At 33.5% G+C, this 6,103-nt stretch overlaps 1 pseudogene; it reads right to left on the bottom strand.

Annotated features, from left to right (window-relative positions):
- Positions 1-912: 912 nt before the first annotated feature.
- Positions 913-2,404, bottom strand: LOC113724425 (polyphenol oxidase, chloroplastic-like; annotated as a pseudogene).
- Between the last annotated feature and the right edge of the window lie 3,699 nt (positions 2,405-6,103).

Below are 6,103 nucleotides of genomic sequence, written 5' to 3'. Positions count from 1 at the left end.
TACAAATTTCTCTTTGACATTTCACCAAACATCTTATATGCATTTCCAAATTAATCACATTTAACTTAAAAACCTACACACTTTCACATAAAAGGTCTCAAGTCATTTCCTAGATGTTTCATATGGCTATTAAGCATACTTTACCCGTAGACAATCAAAGCTATAACCATTTCTTAGATGTTTCATTTCCTAGATGTTTCAACGGACATTTCCAGCCCCAACTTGCAATAAAATCTTCAAATTCTCAGCCCTGATTTTGCAAGAAAATCTTAACAAACAAAACAAATGAAAGATAAATAAATTACAGCAATATAATCAAATGATTTTCAAGAGGACATGATGGTCTAACCTCTTCACTGCTATTTTTTAATTGCTCTTTGGGTAGCTACCACTGTCGCTAACCCTTTTGTTGTGTCAGCATATGATAGCACTCAAAACCAACCGATCAATGAGGAAAGAGAGAGGGAATGTGTGGATTAAAGAAGAAAAGTTTGGAAGGAGAAAATTTATTCAACCATAACAAGACACAATGTGGACCAAAGAGGAAAATGTTGCTAGGGAATGCAACCGTGAGAAGTAAATAAGAAGAAGCAGGTAACTTTAGAGAGAAGGTGATACTCAAAAAGGTTTCAGGAAAATGGTGATTTTTTTATTTAAAGATGCAAATTTTTTGCCTTTAGTATTAGTAAATTTAATTTAAACAAAAATAACTTTTGTCAAATTATAAGTAAATTATATTACTCAAAGTGTAAAATTTTCATTTCTGACTAAAACTTACTATTTCAGACATATACTTACTAATTTTAATGAAAAACTTACTAATGTTGATATTAATTGTTTTAATACAATATTTAAAAAGACGCTAAAAAACTTGATGTGTCGCTAAAGTTAATAAAAATTTACAATAGTAGATCACTCTAATATCGTTACCATAACTATGGGCACTATAGCACTGTCCCAGTCTGAATCAGTGAAGTTCTGGCCTCCTAAAGAGTTCCAAAGAGACCACATTCTATCAAGGTTGGCATGATGAGAATAAAAGACTGGGTCTCTTCCCGCTGAGTAGAAGGAGCCCATGTCCTCTTCATGAGATTCATTAGGGTCGCCAGTCCAACGGTGCACATTCGTATGAGGACTAGTTTCAATTGAACCATCCCCTGGATCAGAGGTTTCACCAGCACGAAACGGTTTTCCAAAAAAACCGCATGGAGTTGTGGACTGAACAACCATTTGCCTGTACATGTGGCAAAGATTGTTTCTTATCACTTTCATGGTATTATCCGTTGAATCGGTGCCTTCCCAGCACATATCAATAACTGTATTTAGGTGAGTGGGGTTGCGTTTGCTACCATAGAGTGGGGATGAGGAGCCTTTGAAAATGGCTGGCAGGAACATCGTAGGTGGATTATCCCAGTTCCAAAAGGGAAGTGCAAAAGTATCGTCATTGATCAGGTTTTGGCAGATCTTCTCGAAGAAATACATGTACCATCTGTGAAAGGGAAAGAAAAGCCATGAGCCGTGAACGTCCAATAGAAGTTTAGAATCTGCATAGCCATTTTGATAGTATCCACCATGATTTAGAGTCGCGGTCGCGGTCGCGGTCGCAGCCGTGGCTTGAACCGTTTCACATCGATCTCGATATATCGGTTTCGGTCTCGGCGAGACGCGAATTTGTGAAATATTTAATATTTTAAAAATTGTAAAAAATATGATGAACAAAAGTAATTAAAAAATTAATAAAAATAATAAAAATTCAAGTTGAATCGGGATGACTCGGTGTGATTCGGCCGTTTTAACCCTTCACAGTGACGTCTCGGCCAAGTCTTTGAACCATGATATCCACCGTTCCAATATGCACAATGCGCCTTTGCTTGTGCAGTGAAACTACGTGGATCATCCGAACTTAGATTCTTCATTTTCTCTATGACCTTCTTGTACTTTTTCAAATAAGTCGACTAGGTGCGCCGCAGGTCTAGTTGCGATGACAGAAGCAGCAGTAGGAACAAAATCAGTGATATCCGCAGCCGTGGCCGAGGGTGGACAATAGTCGATTTCTTTGTTGTCGGGGTCACTGGCATCGTGACAGGCTGTGAATGTTGGAGATAGTGGTGCTGCAAAGGCTGATGGATTGCCGCCAAAAGTAGAGGCACCATAGAGCCCTCCTCCAATGTCCAATGCCAAGTAGCACATTTCTTCTATCAAGCTTCAGTAAAGAAGTTTCTCCATTTTTGGAGCCTGCAGTGTCATGATCACTGGAGTTTTGGTCACCTTTTGTGGCATTGCATGTAAGTTTTGGGCCTGTTTTGCGATTTGGGTGAGTGGATTTTGCAAGCGAGATGAAATGTGCTATGGCGAAGGAATAGGCAAGGTTGGAGGAGAGAGTTGGCATGGTAAGAGAAGCCATGACTTAGATATTGAGCAAGTTATGCTGTGTGTATTGTGCATCCTGTGTTGCATCAACCTATGCTTTATATAGTGGACTTGAGCTTGGTAGCTTGATCAGATTTACGTAAAAACCTATCATATCTAATTGGTAGATTCATGAAACTAAGCTTCAAGGTTTATAAATTTTTGGGTCTTTAGGGTTATACAATTTTCTATACACGAGAAAGTTGTCAATTAAAAATCGAATTACATCTTAAACGTGAATATATAGTACCATTGTTAATTTGCTCTTTTGCACACTGTTGTTGTGTCGCATCCAGGGCCCCATGCCTTGTTGCATTTTTCTACTGGCTGTTTACATAGGGGACATGGAATGGTGGGCAGAAACCTAGTAGCCTAGTACTGTATTTGGCTGGCGTCATGGCAATACCCCCTACCTAGAGTATCCAAACAATGTCCAAAATGAAAGTGATTTCTTCTCGGAATATATTGGAAATTAGTTAAATTTTTAGATTTAAATCTTAACAACAACATATAATCTACAAGTTGTTGTGCCATGTTTGATAGGACTTTAGCTTGTAATTTAATTTTTAGTTTGATATGTTTTTATCTTTTGTAACAAGTATATTTGTAGGGAACTTTTATATAAACATTCATCAATGTCAATGATATTGGTACACCAAGAATAAAAGTACTCCTTTCTAAAATTTATCAGAATACTTTTCCACTCAAAATAGTTAGGAAAAAAATGATGATGTCACTATTTGTTATACAAGTCATAATGAAATATTCATTTATTTTTTTAATTTGTATATATAATCATTATTTAGATGTTAGAATAGAATAAAATTTGCACAAAATTGACTTCGTTCCTTGAATTATTTTACAGAGCATAACATGTTATTATGCTTCTTTTTTTTAAAAAAAAAATTTGGTATGCTATATGTGTGTCCAAATATGAGTTGAAATTTTCACTTCAAAGAATAATTGAGAGTTTTTATCAAAATATTTTAATCTTAATATTTGGTTAATTCCACCATACTTACATAAGTGCATATGTATATGTATGTATGCATATGTATGGACACACACACACATATATATATATTTCAAAATTTTGTATAATTAGCAGCATAAACAATAAATTACATGAAATCAGACATTCATATTCTCTATCTATCCTACTTATACTGTTTATCTGAAATTCATGTGAATTCTTATATACCCACTTGTTCATGAGAAAGGTGTCTAAAATCGGACCATATCTTATACGTGAAACAATTTCTAATTTTGCTACAAAAATTTCAGCGAATTATTCTTAACTAGATTTCTCCTTCGTACTCTGTAGCGTAGCATTTAAGGCCGCATGTTTTCTTGTATTTCTCTTAATTATCTACCCATTTCACTTTCTTTATCAAAGAATCTGAGCCTTTCCTCCCAGTTGAGAATTAACTTGGCAAAGGTTGAGAAAACTTTATCAGTCAGACCTTGAATATTAGCATAAAGATTTGTAGCAGTATAATTGGATGATTCTATACTTGTAGTCTATGACCACTTCAAATGCATGTGGAAGATGACTGGCAAGAACTGAATTAGCTACTTAGCTTTTGTTTTGAACCAGCGTTGTTAAGTTACCAGGAAGAACTAAAAGTACAAAGAAAACATGCGCCTATAGTAGAAGTTCAATTAATCTGGTCAGTGAAATAATTATATGCATGAAATCTGGGTTGTAATTGGATTTTTTTTATTTCGAGAACACCTTTTTTTTTTCCCTAAACAAATTCTATTTTTTTTCAAATAATGAGAAAAAAAACAACAAATTCTCTTAAGCTTCATTTGGATTGAGAGATTCAATGAAAAATTTTAAATCATCTTAAATCGTTCTAATTGTTTAGATTATTTAAGATGTATTTGAACTTGTGAATCACAAAGTATTATAGTGTTTAAAATGTGTTTTGATAATTGGTTTATTATAAATTCAAATGCTTCTTAAATAATTTAAACAACTACAATGATTTGGATAAATTTTAAATCTTTCGTCAAATTCCTCTGGTCCAAACTAAATAATACATTTGTACAGTTTTCTGAGATACAGGCATTGAGTGTGGATTAGGGAATTTTCCAAAAGCTATAGCTTCGGTTGCTATTCTCTTATCAATAAAATATGGACATAAAAACAAAAAGGGAACAAAATTGCGCTTCAGAAGAACGCTGGAAAATACTCTCCCTTTGTTCGTACAGTCTAATAATACTTGAAAACTGTCCTCAAGGTGTCCTACACTTTTATTATCTAAAGCATTCTTCTCCTAAAATCTGTGTTATTATTAAGTTCAAAACAACACAAAATGAGTAAAAATTTGTTATGCTTTTCCTCTTTTTGTTTTCCCTAGCTATGTATGTATTTACAGCAAAATAAATGTAAGGAAAAAAAAGGGGCTAGAAAAGTACCGTTATTAATATTTTGAGCAACTCCAAGGACGTCTCAATAAATTCAGACATTTGAATAAGGATCAGAAAGGAAAACGTTCACAGTAATGTTTGCGTGTTTGAAATGAAAATAAAACTAATCACGGAACTGAATCATTATCAGATTAGATAGATGTATCACGTATTCGCATAAATTTAAAATAATCCTTATATAAAAATATATTAATAAAAAATAAGATTTAAATCATTGAACTTTCGTCCCAAAATTAATGTGATGACTAACTCTAGAAGAGAGTTGGTTAAATGAAAATAGAATTGACTAGACTATATTCATAGTTAACTGAAGTTGGCCACCACAAATTAAATTGCATCGAGTGGACATATGGTACAATCAAGATTGAAGAAGTATGCGTAGTATTGAAGGCACGATTCCCACCTGAAAAGTGGGGTGTACGTGTCATTTAATCTCCGGACTAATTAAATCAATAATTCAACTGCCACATTTGCCCCAGTTCACTTTTTGACATTTCAATGTGCAACTCGATTGGCACTAGAACATCAATTTTCCTGGCTACAGTCCCATGTTGTTTTTTCTTTCTGAAAATATGACAAGGGATTCTTTTAAAGTCTGCTAAGGACTGTTATTAGGAGTTTTCTAAGATAAATATTACTCCTTTCATTCCAATTATTTAGTCATTTTTTCAAAATTTAATTTTTTAAAAACAGTAATTTGATTATGGTGTTTGTACCTTTCTTTCTAATTTTACCTCTATAAATTTAAAATTTAAATTTGAATGGTAATATGAACATAATTAGAAAGAATGGCTATATTGGAAATAAAAACTAAAAGATATTTTGACTTTTTCATCTTGACAAATGTTTTGGAACATCCCAAAATGAAATGAATGATATTTTCAATGGGACGGAAGGAGCACTGCTTCTGCTTATTAATATCCTCTTTAGTCTAAAAAGTGAAGTATGATGCTCTATCAAATCTAAAGTAATTACTAGAACCTTTGCACTTATTTAAATTATCTTAGAATGAAATAAAGTGTTTGAGAACTCTCTCTCTCTCTCTCTCTCTCTCTCATATTTGTTGCTTTTTTTAAAAAAAAAAAATAAGAGAGTGAAATTTAAGAAGTAGAAAGAGAGCAAAGGAGAACTGAAACCACTGCCTCTAACTCTTGAAATTTCAATTTTTCCTCACGAGGAATCACCTTTCACCAAGAGAATTTTCGACTAAAAGTATCACTCTTTCCTGAGCATTTTAATGTACCAAAACTACATTCTT

This window comes from Coffea arabica, chromosome 2c (genome assembly GCF_036785885.1).
Source record: "Coffea arabica cultivar ET-39 chromosome 2c, Coffea Arabica ET-39 HiFi, whole genome shotgun sequence".
NCBI lineage: Eukaryota > Viridiplantae > Streptophyta > Magnoliopsida > Gentianales > Rubiaceae > Coffea > Coffea arabica.
The sequence above is the reverse complement of the archived record's forward strand: the minus strand, read 5'-3'. Positions and strand labels throughout refer to the sequence as shown.